The 17,403-nt window shown below is 50.7% G+C and overlaps 1 long non-coding RNA gene across 2 annotated transcripts; it reads right to left on the bottom strand.

Annotated features, from left to right (window-relative positions):
• Positions 1-9,440: 9,440 nt before the first annotated feature.
• LOC118970920 (uncharacterized) lies at positions 9,441-16,558 on the bottom strand. Of its 2 annotated transcripts, XR_012129756.1 has the most exons (3): positions 16,065-16,544; positions 10,701-10,796; positions 9,441-9,722 (listed from the first exon to the last, which is right to left on the bottom strand). It is a non-coding gene; the product is annotated as an uncharacterized lncRNA (long non-coding RNA). The 2 variants fall into 2 exon arrangements; XR_005059114.2 differs by lacking the exon at positions 10,701-10,796 and having other exon boundaries at positions 16,065-16,558.
• Positions 16,559-17,403: the final 845 nt, after the last annotated feature.

Genomic DNA, 17,403 nt, shown 5'->3' on the forward strand with positions numbered 1-17,403 from the left:
CTCCATTCCCTCCAAGCCTAGACTTGGGGCCATGCTGGCCAGTGGGGAACCCTGCCCCAGACTCCTGGTAAACCCCAGGAAAGCAGGTTATGAACTTGGAGTTCATATTCCATGTGACTTCAGCAAGCAACTGCACTTTTCTGAGCCTTGGTTTCCTTATCTGCCAAACGGGGATAACAATAATGTAACAAATGAAAAAATCGGCAAGGTATTTGGCACAATGCCCTGACCAGTAGTTCCCAAACTTGAATGAGCATTACCCTGAGTGTCAGGTAAATCCGGATTGCTGGGAGTTTCCAATTCAGCGGATCCTTGACAGGCTCTGAGAATTTGTATTTCTAACAAGTTCTCAGATGATGCTTACGTTGCCAGTCCAAGGAAAATAGTTTAAAAAATAAAAGACCAATAAACACTAGAAAAGATGCTTGACATCACTAGTCATTAGAGAAATGCAAGTCGTAACAATGGGAAACCACTTCACACACTTTAAGACAGTTATTATCAAAAGAAAAAGAGGAAGGAAGAAAAAGAAGTGTTGGTGAGGATATAAAGAAACTGGAACCCTTGTGCATTGCTGATGGAAATGTAAAAAGGGGTCGAAAATGGTATGGCAATTCCCTAAAAAAAAATCAAACCTAGAATTACATGTGGTCCAGCAATTTCACTTCTGAGTATAAGCCTAAAAGAACTGAAAGCAGGGACTGAGATATTTGCATACTAATGTGCATAGCAGCATTATTCACAGTAGCCAAAAGGTGAGAGTATCCCCAAGTGTCCATCAGTGGATGAACGGGTAAACAATTTAGTATATATAGTATATATAGTATAAACATTTAGTATATATAGAATACTGTCCTGTCCTAAAATGAAAAAAAATTCCAGCACAAGCTACAACATAGATGAACCTTGAAGACATGTCAAGTGAAATAAACCTGTCCCAAACGGACAAATGCCTCACGATTCCACTTATGTGACATACCTAGAGAGCCACATTCACAGAATGTAGAAAGCTGGTTGCCAGGGGCTGGGAGGAGGTGGAAACGGGGTGTTATTGTCCAATGGATGTGGAGTTTGAGTTCAGGAAAATGGAAACACGCTGGAGATGAAGATGGTGGTAGCTGTACAACATGTGAATGTACTTAATGCCACTGAACTGTACCTTTAAGGATGATTAAAATGGTTAATTGTACGTTATGCATATTTTAGCATAAAAATACATATCCCTCCAAATGGATATTCCTCCAAAGAAGGGGAGACTATCTGAGCAGAGGGAGCCAGGTGAGGCCAGCCTGGGAGGCCAGGCAGACAGGGACAGGGCAGGGCTGAGACAGGAGAGGTTAGCAAAGAACGGACGGCTGAGGCCCTGACACTCAGTCTCCCCACCTGAAGTATGGGGATAATCCATTCACCTCAGAGAGACAAGGCACCCCTTCAACTCCCCAGGAACAAGAGAAAAGATTCCAGTCAAGACCTTGGGTTTTCTGAGGTGGGGATGCTGGTGGCAGGGTTACATTTCGGGGACAAAAAGTTTCCCAGGTACCACAGCTACCCCGCCTCCACCCATGCCCCCAGACGGAAAGAAAACTGCTTCCCCTGCAGGGTCCTGCCAGACCCAACCCTGCCGAGGACTTGGAGACTGGGGCCGGGACGAGCAGTGTTTCCAGAGCAGCCGCCAGGGGGCGCACTGCACCCGCGAACCCAGTGTGTCCCCGCTCTGAACGAGGGACGGAGGGACGGAGGACGGCTGTCCCGGGCACCTTCCTGGGCCGGGTGCTCCAAGGTCTGTTGAAAGCTGTCCCTAGGTTGTGTGGGGGCGGGGGGTAGGGGACTCACAGCCACAGAGATGTCCAAGTTGGAAGGGGGTTAGAGTGGAGACTTTTTCACAGACGTGAGGAGCCCAGAGAGTGGAAGCTTCTTTCTCGTGGTCACATGGCAGGACAAGCCAGAAATGGGACTGGAACCCTGCTGATTTGCATTCCCCAGCACTCACTGCTGCTCCCCTTCTCTCCAGACCCCCAGAGAGCTCAGCCCAGACGGACCAGTGACCAAGACTACATGGAACTGTAGTGAGAGGGCTACAAGATTACCATCATCCCCTGTTCTCCCAGGAAGCTGAGTCGCAGGAAACTGAGGCACAAAGCAGCAGATTGTCTGCACCCCTTCTGAGCAGGTGAAGGGCCCAAGATGGGTCCCAGTGTGCCTCCAAGGGGCTTATGTGGGGACATTGTGTGACTGGCCAGGCAAAACAGGTGCTGTAATCACTGGCTCAAAGCCCAGCAGACAGCCATTGATTGGGACTGCGGTGGGGAGGACACTGGGGTCAGCCCATTATGGACCATGAGAACAGGCCGTTTGATGGGGCCCTGGGGCCCTGTGGAGGTAGCTGCCTGGACAGGAGGTGTTGGGAGCTCCCTGGGCCTCTGCAGCGCCTCCCTCCACTCCTCCAGCTCCATCAGTTCCTTCCTCAAATACCTGCCAAAAATAGCAGCTCCTCCTGGTAGAACAGGAACCTCTAAAAGGGCCTCACCCCTCTAGGACTCAGTCCCAATCTGTCTGGGGGATCACCACAAACAGAGACCTCACTGAAGCACTTTGGTGGATACAGTGGTCCCCCTTATCCACGGGGGACACATTCCACAATCCCAGTGGGTGCCTGAAACCACAGGTACTACTTACCCTATATATACTATGTCTTTTCCTATACATACATGCCTAGGATGAATTTTAATTTATAAATAACATAGAGTAAGAGATTAATAACAATAATTAATAACAGAACAGTTATAACAATATACTATAATAAAATGTGAATGTAGTCTCTCAGAATATCAGAGCGGACTCGCCCTTCTTGTGATGATTTGAGATGGTGAAATGCCTACGTTATAGAAGTTGTGAGGTGGCCTTGGGTGACTATTGACTTTCTGCTGATATGTCAGAGGAGGAGATCAGCTTCCTGAACACAGTTGACCACAAATAACTGAAACCATGGAAAATGAAACTGCAGAAAAGGGGGAAGCTAATGTAATTTCATTTAATCCTCAGAACAACCGTACAGCACAGATGTGACTAGTTCATTCCCATTTGCCAGCTGGGTAACCTGATGCCCAGACGAGGAGTTGCTCAGCAGCAGCATTCCCAGAACACCCCAGGCTGCCTTCCTCACTTCAGCCACTGTGGCCCCCTGCACCGTGTGCGTGCTTGTCTCCCTTATCCTCCAGCCACCCCTCCAGGCAGGTAGATTTCAGGCCCCATTTTACAGATAAGGAAAATAAAGACCAGAAAATAAGTTGTCCTGATATTCAAGCTCTCTACACTTCCGGTCCCTGCCCAGACTTTGGAGGTCGGGGCACCTAAAAAGGCCCTTCCACTCTCCAGGCTGGAATTGAGCCTGTATGGGGGATGTTAAAGAGACCTACATGGAGAAACCACAACAGAAGCCCAGGCAGGAACAAGGGCCAGCCCCTCGACACCTTTGCCAGCCACCCCTCCATTGCTTTCTGAAGTTCTAGAAGCTGCTAATGTCTCATTTCCCCAACTCCTTTCCAGCCAAGGGTAGCCAGGGGCATGTTCTGGCCTGCTAGGGAGGATTTCACTTCCCCAAAAAAAGACAAAGCCTCCCAAGTTGGAAACCTTTGCTTTCCACTGTCTTTCTGCCTAGAGTGCAAATGTGAGCACTGGAGGTGTTGCAGCCACTTTGGAACTATGAGGGCAACCACCACCCATTAGGAACAACAGAATGAAGAAAGCATGTTCTCTGATAATGTTTCTGAGCTACTGCACCAGCCCTAGATTTCTCATATGTGAGAATTGTGAGTCCTGGTTCTTTCAACATTGCTAAGTTTCCTGTTGGTTGCTGTCTTCCTGGGTTTGCATTCCTATCTGATACAGAGCAGCACTGAGTAGAGGTTAAGAGTGCACTCAAATTCTTAGCATAGAGCTGCCTATTAGCAGCTATATGACCTTACGCAAGTGGTTTTGTGGTCTAAGAACCTCTATTTCCTCATCTATCAAATAGGTACATGCATATTTACTGCATAGGGTTACTGGGAGAGTTAAATAGGACACTGAGTGCCCTCAGCCCAGGGCAGAGCCCTCACACATAAAGGGGATCTGATATTAGGAAAAGAGGAAAGAACAGTGAGAAGAAACAGAGACTAGATCCCCTCCCCTCAGGAAAGTACATTGGGAAATGAGGCTTGATTGGGGAAAATTGAACAGTGACTCTTGATAGATCAATAGCTCCCTGAGCCCCCAGACCATTGAATCTCCTCCCTTTAATTAAGTGCAGAGTTTAGCAGACTCAATTAGCAGGCCCACCAGGCAAAGAAGCTGCTTAGAGCACGCTAAACACACTGGGGATGTGGGAAAGACCCCTGCCACCACCCAACTCCAGCCTTCCAAGTCTCTCCTCTACCACCTGTCATGGGCAGGCATTCCACTATTAGGGATTCACTCCTTTGGTTATAAAGACTTGAAGAAGTTTGATTCAGAATCTCCAGGGTGGACTCTGGAGATTGGCTCCAGGGTATAAGTTTTTGTATAGCTCCGAAGCGATTCAGGCCAACACCCTGATGAAAAGCCATGACTTTAGAGAATGTTCCAGAGGCCAATCTTGAGGTATAAGTGCCTTGGAACATGTCACCCCCTAAGCTGTGGTCAATAATGGCACCTGAGAGCAGGGAAGGGGAAGGAAAGGGGCTCACACCTTGATAGCACAGCTCTGTGCTCTGATCCCTGCTCCACGGCCAACTGGCTGTAGGACTAGGACAACTCCCTCCTCTTCTCAAGCCGTCTATATAACATGCAGGGATTAAAAATCTTGATCTACTGACCCAGGAGGTCAGACACTGCCTGGGGCCAAACCCCTGCCCCACCACTTACAGGTGAACTTGGGCCACTTGTTGAACCCTGCTGAGCCTCCGTTTGCTTATCTGTAAAAATGGTGATGATAATAATAGTCTCTAGTAGTCTGGCAACCATAGCCTCCGGAAGTTGTTGTGAGGATTAACTGAGCCAGTACAGGGAAGCCCTTAGAGGGGCTGTATCTGGCACATAGTTGAGTGCTGTCGCCACTGTGACTCACACCTCAGTCCCTCTCCTGGGTGGTGAGATCCCAGGCAGGTCCCTTGGAGGGGGTGAGCTGGAAGCAGCGCTGGGGATGGCTCAGAGGGGAAGCTGAGCAAGGAGGTGCAGAGGAAACCCCTCTAACCAGTAACAGCAATATCAGTGACATCACAGTAACACAGGGCTGAGAGTCCAGGACTCCAAGCTCATTGGCCCCCAGATGGTTCCCAAAAAACCTAGGCCCACCCATCCCAGCTCCTCACTTCCTGGCCTCTCAAAGAGGCTCTTTGTCCAGAGGGTATCAGAGGCCAGTTCCGCCCCACCGGAGCCTAATCAAACTGCAGCGCCAGCCGCCAGCCGGGGACAAAGGGCCCTCACAGGGCTCTACCCAGGACACGCCTGCCGTCCCCCAACTTCCCCAGTCCAGGTGGTGGAGTGGGGCCCACGCAGGCAGCCTAACCCAGATCAGAGGCAGCCAGGACAGAGGCCAGGATGGGCTGAGAGGGCAGGCGGGAGGCCCTAGATATGGGGGCAGCAGGAAGGGACTCAGCAGGAGGGGTGCTCAGAATCAAAGAGTCCTAAAGTTCCCCGTTTGGGAGGCATTGAGCAATTTTTTAAAGTAAATAAATAAAGCACTCAGTCTGTAGTAGCTTCCTGTCACCTGGCCCCAGGATGCTCTGCCCGGCTGCCGCCTGGTGGCCTACCACCTCCCCACTGCGCCTGCAGAACTTTTGTCCATAATGTCCCATCCCCTGCTCCCTCCTGTCACTCAGGCTTTGCTCAAAGACTCACTCCCTGACCCCTGACCCCAGACCCTTCTCTGGCACTGTTGCCAATCCCTCTCATTCCCTTCTCTGTACACCTACTCCAAGCAGGTTCTGTCCCCACAACTCTTATCGAGGTCCCCGGTGACCTGCCTGATGTTGGGCCCAAAAGCCAAGCCCCAGCCCTCGGTTTGTATAACCGGCCAGCAGCGCAGACATGGGACACATCCTCCTCTTCTGGGACGGCCTTTCTCCGCCTTCCTGGCAGCTCCCCTGAATGTCAATGTCAAGTGTCCTCTCCTCATTCCTCGTTCCCTTCCCCAGTGTCCCTATGCTGTCTCTGGCCTTAACCACCTTCTTTCTTCAGAAACTCATACCTCCAGCCCCAACCTTTCCCAGGAGCTCCAGATTCCTATGCCCACCCTTGTTTCTGGCCATCCACATGGCTGAGTAATGAGCATGTCAAGGTCAGCATGCCCCTGCCAACTCCAGGCCACCCCGCCCTTAACCTGCCCTCTGCAGCCTGGCAGCTTCGCGCCCTCACCCATCCTCACCCTTCCTGTCTCCCGCACCCAACCTGGGTAGATCCTGCCTCTTCCATCCTCAGAACAGACCCAGTATCTGACCGCCTCTACTGCTCCCATCGCCATCCCCACTGGAGCCTGCCAACAGACTGCCCCAGCTTGAACCTTGTCCCCTGCTCACTCTGGAAACAAGGCCAGCGAGTGCCCGGCAGCACTGCCCTACCTGCCCTCTGACCTCTGCCCCTGCACCTCACCCCAAACCCCTCCCCCGGCCATTTCTCGAATATTCCAAGCTCACTCTTCACTCTGCATTTGCTGCTCCTTCACCGGCATCGCCCTTCTCACAGACCCACAGGGCTCACTCCCTCGGGTCTAGCTAAAATGCCACTGCATCAGAGTAGCCTCCTCGGGCTGCTCTCTGTTGAAAACAAAACTAAAACAATTGTGCCCCCAGCCATACTCCTTGTTTCCTCCCTGGTGGATTTTCTCCATGGCATTCATCACCCACATCCTACGCTCCATGAGAGTGGGGTCTTCACCTGTTTTGGTTAATGCCAGCATCTAAAATAGTGCCTACCCATAGTAAGGGGGGCTCCGGAAATATTTGCTGAATCAGAGAATGAATGAGCTCAGCTGAGGGTTGAAGGAGAAGTGTGACTTTGCCAGGTGGCTCGTGGGGAAGAGATGCCAGGCAGACAGAACAGCGTGTACAAGACTAACGCATAAGAGAACACCATGTATTCAAGGAGGCCATGGTGGGGGGAAGGTGGAGAGTGAGTTCAGGCCTAAGTTGGGCAAGAGCCTGGTCATGAAGGGCATTTGTTTATTCATTCATTCATCCATTAAATATTTATTAAGCTTTATGTGGAGCCTGGCCTTCTGCCCATCTAAGGGGATGGGACTTAATCCTGAAGGTACCTGGGAGCCATTGAGACATACAGAGCAAGAGCAGCACATCTCATTGCTGATCACAGTGCCCCATAGTATGGAACCCCAATCTGTCCCCTGGTCCACCCCTCGGGGGGCCCACTCTGCGGCTGCCTTGGCTCCAGGGCAGCCCTTTGGCAGTCTGGGAAGAGCATGTCCACTGAGGATTTTCCTGGCAAGTCTGCACAGTGACTGAGTGTCCACATGAGCAGGCCAGCCACCTGTGACCCCCTCAGCATGGGGGTCCCCACGACCCAGACAGAGGACTTGAACTTCCCAGGCTGGAAGAACCTCAGAGAACCCAATTTTTTCATTTCCTAGATAGGCCACCAAAGAGAAAGGACTTATTCAAGGTTATGCTGTGTATCAGTCACAGCTCTTTTGTTTACAAGAAACAAGCAGTCAATTTAGATGGACTTAGAAAAAAAAGGAAGAACAGTTGTGGCTGACATAACTAGGATGTTGGAGGGTGAACTTCAGGTACAGCTGGATCCAGATGTCAAACAATGGCTGGCTCAATCTGGGACACATGCTGCCCCTTGAACCAATCACTAGGCCAGAGGTCTGAAGGACTCTCAGTGGCCAAGCCTAATAATATGCCTAGCCCTGGAGCGATAGTGAGGTGGGGGTCAGTGCCAGCCCCACATGACACTCAAAGACTGAGAAAGGGGTAGGGTAGGACCCCAAAGGATAATCAGAGTGCTGACCTGAGAAAAGGGGGAAACAGAAGCAGATGTCTGCCACACCCAGACTCAGTGATGGAACCCAGACAAGAACCCCACCACTTGACTCCAAGCCCTCCTCGCACCCACTTCCCCAAGCACGTCAGCAAGTAGACATCAATGTTGAGGACAGACGTATCGGGCCAGGCTGGGGCTGAAGTCAGGGGGTCAGTTACTGGGCCAGTTAGGAGGTCGTCTAGGCAAGAGGTAGTGAGCCCCTTGACAGAAACTAATCAATCTCCTAATTCCCTGACCCACTTTCCCACTTTAGCATTTTGCTGAGGGAAACATCTATCACTTCTTCAAAATGAATAATACGTCAACACTACTTTAATGTATTTTTAAGTGGTTAGAATCCACTTTATTTTAAATCAAAGAAAAGGACACATATCTTTCCTGACCTGTTTAGACCCTCGGGGCACTGGCACAACATGGCTGCTGCCTAAGCAGTGTGACGCCCGAGCATCCCCCCAGTGTGATGCACACAGCCAGGCCCTCAGCAGCCCTGTATATGGAGGAGAATGCAGCCCAATAGAGAGAAGCCTAATTCTGGGAAGAGCGGATGAGACTAAGAACATCCACTACCACTGGCAGTTGTCCATGCCATTTCTCTGCAAAGTTGTTTAACTGGACGTTTTCATTACTTACAGCGACCCACAGCCTTTGGCCAACTCATCCCACTTCTGGGAAGACCTCTTAAAGATGTCACTGGGGATGTGAAAAAAGCTTTGAGTGCTGAAGATGTTCATTCTGGCATTATTTACAACAGAGAAAACTGAAAATCACCTAAATGTCCAGCCTGGGGGGAGAATGGTAGTGCAAACTAAGACAGGTCCACTCAATGGAATGTTCTGTCTGTTTGAAAATGTTGCCTACAAATGTTATTGATTAAGATGATTTGACTGTAAAAATAGGAACTTAAGAAGCTCAAATCAAAAGGAAGAGCAGTTTAAGCATTGAAAGAATTTCCCACAATTCAGTTCTCAGCAGCATAACTGGGAGACACAAACCCTACCAGGTCCAGAGTCTGGCATCTCATCCCAGCTTCTCTCTGACTTCAGTTGTGTGTCACTATAGCCCAGCTTAGCAGCTCTACCCCCAGAGCTTACCTACTACCCCAGCTCAATCTCATAGTTGTTTGATTCAATCTACTCTTCTGATGCAAGAAAAAGAGAAAGGGCCAAAGGGTGGGAGGGAGGAGAAAGGAGAAAAGAGAAAGGGGAAAAAAAGACGTTCTACAAGGGCTTGCCCTGGGTCAGGCAATTTCCCTGGTCCAATCAGCTGTGCTGGACCAGGAGCGCTACGCGCACTCCATCAAGTTTCTATTTCAGTTGGGGTGGGGCAAGGCAGTGGGACATGGTTGTTATCTCAAATACTAGTACACAATCAAAGGGTGTATTAGTTATCTATTGTTGCATAACAAATTCCCTCCTCCAACATTTAGTGGTTAAAGCAGCGTTTTTTATCTGTTTCTGAAGGTCAGAAATTGAGGCGCAGTTTAGTCCGGTGTTTCTGACAGGATCTCTCATGAAGTCAAGTCAAGATGTTCACCCGGGCTTCAGTCTGCTGAAGGCTTGACAGGGCTGGAGGATCCACATTCAAGCTCGCCCACGTGGCCCTTGGCAGAAGGCTTCAACTTCTTGTGACTGTTGGCTGGAGGCTCAGCTCTTCCCACACAGGCCTCTCCATCGGGCTGTTCATGACTATCCCTGACAGCTGGCCTTCCCAAGAATAATGATCCAAGCAAGAGAAAATGATTAAGACTGAAGCTGCAGAGTCCTTTCTAACCTAATCTCAGAAGTAACACCCCAGCAGTTCTTCCATTTCTTATTGGTCACACAGACTAACCCTGGTACAATGTTGGAGCAGGAGGCGAACACCAGAAGGACAAATCATTGGGGGCTGCCTTTGAGGTTGGCTAATACACAGGGAAAACTCACTCTACAGCAATAGTTTGAAAGGTATACGCGCTGTCTAATGTTTAACACGTGAACCAAGTGGAGTGAACCATGTCCAAAAGAAAGCCTTCTTCTTAAAGTAACTTTCCTTTGATTAATCCTACTGGGGGACAGAGTGCCTGACCCACCAGAGCTGAGACTGGACACCTACAGGGCGTGGGAGTGAGTGATTCTCAGCACCTGATTTTCCATATGCAACTAGAGTCACAAGATGGTCGCAGGACCAAGAGTGCTTGGGGTTCAAACACAGGTAAGTTGTGTCTGGTGGACTAGACGCAGGTACCTAATGGAAGCCAGGAAGGCCTGTCAGGACCCAAAGGAGAAATCCTTCAAAAGAGAAAGAAGAGGGTGGGTGGCAAGCCAGACTCAGCAGCAGGATCCTCAGGATGGAGGAGGTCTTTGTTCCTGATGCATCCTGCCACCTGCTTCTTGGACCTGCTGCTGCCCAGTCACCGCACCCAGGAGGAGGAGGCTGGGTGTGAGAGGGAGCCGCTGCAGAAGATGACATGAGCAGCCCTACTGGGGGACCCTGCCCTCAAGAAGTACTCTTTCCCTTGTTTACCAGCAAACAGTGAGCTCCTGCAGTGACCTGGAGACCAGAGGAGGCAGAACCTGGCAGGACAGGACCCTGATGGAGAGACTGAGGGCAGTAGTGGTGTGGTGACTGACAGGGACAGAGGACAATGCAGGTGTGCAAGCACAGAGGATTTGCCCACACATATGACAGGGAAAGGAACTCACCTGAGATGCAGGACTCCTACAGGAGGTAGGGGGTTGGAGCCAGCAAGATGCAGGTGTTACCCCTAACGGTACTGGAGACTTTCATCTTTTATGATTCTTGGAGCCCCAGGGGTGGAGGAAGCTCATTAGAAATCTGGTCCAAACCCCACCTGAGATTGGAATCCCCCATCCACCAGCTCCACCACACATTCAAAGGCTTCACCACTCCCAGCAAAGGTGGGCTCACAACTCCATCAGGAAGTTCATTCCATAATTGGAATAATTGGACAGCTCTGACACATAAAAAGCTCTTGGTGAAGCTTGAGACAAAATCTGTCTCCCTCTGGCCCTCTGGTGCCTCATAAAACAAATCAGCACCCACTCCCCCTGAAGCCCGGTGCTCATCCTCCTCATGGTCAATGCCAGCTCTTCCAAGCACGTCATAGGCCATCAGGACCACTCATTCTCTGAACTGCAGAGTGAGCCATACTGAATACCACCACATGCCCATTAGAATGGCTAAAATCAAAAAGCCTGACCAGACCAAGTGTTTGCAAGGATGTGGAGCAGCTGAGACTCTTATACCCTGCTGATGGGGATGTAAAACAGTGCAACCATTTTGGGAAATCGTCCACATGACCCAGCCCTTCCACTGCTAAGTATTAACCCAAAAGAAAGGAAAATATATATATCTACACAAAGACTGGCACACAAATATTCCTAGTAGCTTTACTTTTAACAGTCAAGAACTGAAAACAACCCAAATGTCCATCCAAAGGTGAATGCAAAAGCAAATTGGGGTCTCTCCATACAAATAAACTACTACTCAGCAATAAAAAGGAATGATGACAATATGGATGAATCTAAAAAGATTACACTGAATGAAGGAAGTGAGACACAAAAGTTTACATACCGTATGGTTTCATTTACATAAACTTCTAGAAAAGGCACAGTGATCTAGAGAGAAAACAGATCAGTGTTTGCCTGAGAACAGGAGTAAAGGGAGAGATGGGTGGCTAATGGTATGAGAAAACTTTCAGAAGTGACGGAGATATTAGGTATATTGACTGTGGCAGTGTTCTCACGGGGCATACACCTGTCAAAACTCATCAGTTTGGGTGCTTAGACATGATCAAATTGCATACATTAAATATGTACAATGTATTTTTAAATATGTACAATGTTTCTTAAAAACTGTAACATGCAAGTCCCTTAACTGATGTGCTGTGGCCAAGCTGAAGGCCTCCAGGGTCTGCTTGGCAGAACCCTTTGTAATTAGCACATGGACAGGCCTGAACGATGCTAACTGAGTACCGTTTCCTTAGCAGATTTAGACCTTCTTGAATTTGTGGCTCTGGAAACTTTCTCCCAATACTCCCCATAGGCCATTCAGCAGGTTAACAGCACAGCCAGGAGTGAAGCCCATGTCTCCTGACTCATAGACCAGCTCTCCTCCTGCACAGCATAAGAAGAGATAGACACAAATGCTGTGGAGTGTTGCATGGTTCTCCAAGCTGCTTGACATCTGTAATCTCATTTCCTGGATTAATCCCATTTAACACAGTCGAGTGTGTAATGGATAAGACAGGACTGGGAGAACATACAGCTTGTTTATTTAGGGCAGGCATCTATTCTGATAGCTTGGGGCCCAGGCCAGGCCAATTGTTAAGTATCTGGAATAACTCTCTTGGATTAAGATTCTGAGCTGTGGAGTCAGACAGACCCGGGCTGGAATCCAAGGTTTCAACTAGTGGAAGACCTTGAGCAAACCATTTAACCCCTCTAGCCCTCAGTTTCCTTCTCTGTAAAATGGGGATAATAGCAGCAGCAGCCTCATGATACTACTGGGAAGATTCGATGGAACAACAGCAGCCCCCCCCCACGCATATGCCTCCCCAGCTCAGGCACAGATGCATATGCAAACTCGCCCTCACACAGAGTGACCGCGCAGAGCCACATGCCCACTTGCACGTATGCACAGTCTCTATGCATGGCAAGTGGGAGGGGATGGGGGTGGTTGCAGCAGGAGCTGCTGGAGAAATACGGGAAGTCAAAAGCAGCCGCACTGACACAGGGACAACACTCCCACCAGGATTTCCAAAAGGAAGGAGGCCTCTCCTGCTGGAGGGTGCTTCTCATCAAGTCAGCAGGTCCCTAGCACAGCCTAAAACACCAGGGGACCTGGGGGAAAGAGAACCCCGAGTCCTGGGAGGAGAGGAGCCTTCTGCCTGGCTCACCCTCCTTCGGAGCCAAGGCTGTGCCAGAACAGCCTTGAGGTTGGCTAATGAGTGCCTGAGTCCCCAGGAGGACAGAGTGGGGGAGTCCTGATGGGCAGAAGGCTGCACAGGGAGTACTGGGGGCACTGAGGCAGGATGACATGATGGACACACAGGTGAGCTTTGGAGTGGGAGCGTCCTTCTCTGTCCCCTGGCTCTGTAATTTACTAGCTTTTTGACCCTGGACAAGTTTCTTAACCTCTCTGGACCTCAGTGTGCCCACCTATCAAACGGAGATAATAATATTACCTAGTAGAATATTAGTACATGGTAGGAATACTGGGGGTGCGGAAGTGGGAAGCAGTTCAATGACATCACACATGCCCCTGGACATAGTAAGTACTCAACAGTGTGAGTCACTGATATTAACGTCCCAAGACAGAAAGGGGCCCCTAGATGGCGGGTATCCCATGGACTGCACAGTGACAGCCCGCAAGCCCAAATGCAGCCCACAAGCGCTCTTTGTTTGGTCCACACAGTGTTTTTCCTTTTATCTTTCTTTTTAAATTATTGCCAACATTTTTAAATCAGATTTCACATCAAAATCCAAATTTTCTGCTTCGCTTGAAAAGTTCAAACATTTGGCAACCCTGAGCCCTCATTCCCGCCTGGTAACTACCAGCCAGAGCTGAGCAGCTGCTGCCCGGCTCATCCCAGTACTGCCCAGTCCCAGCTGCCTCCCCCTGCCCTGCCCACCCCTGTGGGCACTGGGGGTTGCACCCCCAGCCTGGGTCCTGTGCCTTCATGAGGCACATGGTGAAATGGAGCTCTAGGCTGGCAGCAACCCACCTGGGGTCACACAGTAAGTCAGGTCACCAGATTCCCAGTCTTTCCTGAACAGCAGTGAGGGGCCAGGGAGAGAAACTGGCTGTGGCCCCAAAGCTTCTGCACCTACAGCCCTTACTGGAGAGACAAGGTCATCACTGAGCATGTGACTGACTTCTCTGAGCCTCGGTTTCTTCATCTGTAAAGTGAGATAGTTAGAGTCCCATCCTCAGGGTAATCACAAGAAGTAGGGGCCTTGGAGCACTGCCAGCATCCAGTAATTGCTTAAAAAGTAGCAGCCATCATTATTATTACAATAACTCCTGGCACAGATGGTACACGCACATGATCTCATCGATTCCTCAAACGAGCTGTGATGTCATTCTACTTGGCCCCAGCGGACAGATGAGGAAATTGAGACCCCAAGTGGGGGAATGAGACACACAGCCACTGAGAGAGGGAGCCAGGATTGGGGATTCCGAGCCAAGTTCAAGGCAGGCCTGTCTGGCTCCGAAATAGCAACTCTCCTCATGCACTGGAAGGAAGCCTCTGCACAGTCCACACATAACTACAGAGGGCCTCCTCTGCCAGGCACTGCCACAGGTGCCAGGGGTATAGTAGGAGCACGGCGAACAAAGTCCCCATCTAAAGGGGCTCAGTCTGAGAAGCAGGGGCCACAGTGAACCAATCACTCGGGCTCCAGCAGTGGGAGGCAGCAGAAGAGGAGGGTGTGAAGGGTGCCTGAAGGGGCACAGTGGGTGCCTCAGCAAGTGCAGGCAGGGCGGGCCACCCCAGGAAGGTGACATAAAATGTGGCCTGAAGGCTGACAAGGAACCAGTCAGGAAACAACTGGGCAGAAAGGCTCCCAACTGGACAAAGGCTGCTGTTTCCCAGTGTGGCTGGAGCAGAGACGGAAGAAGGCAGAGGAGACGAAGCCACAGAAGAAAGCGGGGGCCTAATTACCTAGCAACAGAGCACCCAGTGTAAAGTAACAGTGCCCCCCAGACTGAGCTAGGTTGTCACCACGCACCATCTATCAGGAGACAGACCTCGGGCTCTCTGGCTTTGCTGTGATCATAGACCAAAGGGTCATTTCCCGTCATAGGCAGGCCTTTTCCTGGGACAATAAAGCTTACAGCTTCCATCCCTGGTAACACCAAGCTTCCAGCCCGTGGTTGGAGATACACCCAGCACATACACAGAAGCCTGTGCACACAACCACATGTGCACACACAGTCATCCAGAAAGAAGGGGCTTGGGGGGTAGGTGGAGGTAGAGACGGTCAGGGGGAAGGAGCGGTGTCCATATGTATGAGCTTCCAGGCACCAGGTGGCTGGGGGCAGGTCCTCCCAAGCCCCTCATCTCATTGGGGGGTGCAGCCCTCAGTTTGAGGAGCTCTCGCTCCTCCTCTACCCCCCACTTCTGATCTGCTACAAAGCCCATCCTAGCGCTCGCATTCATCCCTATCTTCTACCCTGGCTCTAAAGGCAACAAACTTTCCTGTCTTCATGTCCCCTCACCTGACAGGCGCCACCTTATGCTGGAGAACCAAGACCAAGACGCTGGTGGCAGCTCCTGGGGACTCGACGGGGGACAAACTGGCTTAAAAGAAGCCTCAGCACGGTGATGTCACCATCCCAGAGCACCTGCTGATGGACACCAACTCCACCCTTTCACACACACACACACACACGCCTGGGGACTCGACGGGGGACAAACTGGCTTAAAAGAAGCCTCAGCACGGTGATGTCACCATCCCAGAGCACCTGCTGATGGACACCAACTCCACCCTTTGACACACACACACACACACACACACACACACACACACACTCCCCTCAAGTTCCCATTCCATGTCACCATCCCAGAGCACCTGCTGATGGACACCAACTCCACCCTTTGACACACACACACACACACACACACACACACACTCCTCAACACACACACACACACACACACACACACACACTCCTCAACACACACACACACACACACACACACACACACACACACACACACACACACACACACACACACACACACACACACACACACACACACACACACACACACACACACACACACACACACACACACACACACACACACACACACACACACACACACACACACACACACACACTCCTCAAGTTCCCATTCCATAGCTATCGGGTTGCAGCAATGCTGCTGTAAGACAAAACAGGAAATCTCCCGACTGAGTCAGCCAGATGGGGCGAGGGGTCTAGAATCTGAAACCACCCTGGGATCACCCCCATCCCCACCTCCCACGTGCCATGCGCCGGAGCTCAGCTGCAAGGACTCTCCCCGGGAAGGAGCTCACCTCCCCACCCCAGGCTTTGACGGAGCCCAGCCTTGGATTCAGGGCCCGGAATTCCTGCTCTGTTTGAGCACCGGGCCCCATGCAGAGCTTCCGGTCTCCATCGGCAAGGCGGGGTGGATGATCTCTTAGGGTCCTCCCAGTTTATATACTCCTTTTATGGACATTTGGTTCCCAGCCCCAGGGGCTGAAGTCCCGACAGCCGAGGTGCAGTCAGCACGGGGGCCAGCAGGAGGCGCGCGTGCCTCGTTACCGGAGATCCGCTACCCAAGATGGATATGAGGTTTAGAGGGACCCTGGAAACCCGGAGCCTCACATTCCTCCCTGCTCAGGAAGCTCCATGCAGTGGCAGGACCAGGCCTCTGTGCCGCTGTGCACGCAGGTCCCCCTGGAGCCTGTCCCCACTCCTCTGGGCAACCACCTGTCTCAGAGCTGCTTTATCTGGATTCTCAGAGCCAGGGTGTTAGAGTGCCTGAAGGGGCACAGCAGGAGTGCCTGTTGAGGGTCTGGCCCTGAACAGGGACTGACCCACTGGTGGATGGAGGGGTGGACGGAAGAAAGCCAGCAATGAACAGCCCACAAAGTCCCAAAACAAAACATGACATGGAAACCCCTGGGAGGAGATCATTTTCAGAAATAAAACACTCAGGTCTCAGGAACTGACACTTGGGTGGACATTTGTGCCTGGTATAATGATCTTATGAAGTCCTTACCAAACTCCTTTGGGAAGGAAAATAATACACCCATTTTACAGAGGGGGAAACTGAAGCTTAAAAAAGAGCAAGTATATTGCCCAGGGCTGCCCAGCAAAAAAGTGGAAGAAGCCAGAGTGGAACTCAGATCTGTTTCACTCATCATTCTGCTATTACCAAACTCCAACTCTGAGCTCACCCACTTCCTGATCCCCGAGCAGGGCCCTTTGGGTGATCCCAAGAAGTGGACAAACGCAGACAGGCCCCCAGCAGACTAGCAGCCCTGGGCCTAGGTTGTCACTAATTCTATCCTGACTCTCAACCTAACCCAATTCTAGAGACCCCACTAATAAAACGTAACATTCACAAAGTGCTTACCTACTAAATGCAAGCACTCCAGATGCAACATTTGTGCGACTCACCAAAGTCCAACATGAAGCATATTATCACCATTTTACAGAAGAGGAAAGTGAGATTCTGAGAGGTTAAACAATTGCCCAAGGTCACACAGCTAATAGGTAGCAGAGGTAGAATTTGAACCCAGGGCTGTCCGTTTCCACAGCCAAGCTCTTAACCATTACTTAAACCCACTTTTTCATGAAAAAGGCTTCTCCTAGCCAAGCCTCAGAGGGACTCTCATTCTGAAAATG

The sequence above is a fragment of the Manis javanica genome, chromosome 4, assembly GCF_040802235.1.
Source record: "Manis javanica isolate MJ-LG chromosome 4, MJ_LKY, whole genome shotgun sequence".
NCBI classification, from domain to species: Eukaryota; Metazoa; Chordata; class Mammalia; order Pholidota; family Manidae; genus Manis; species Manis javanica.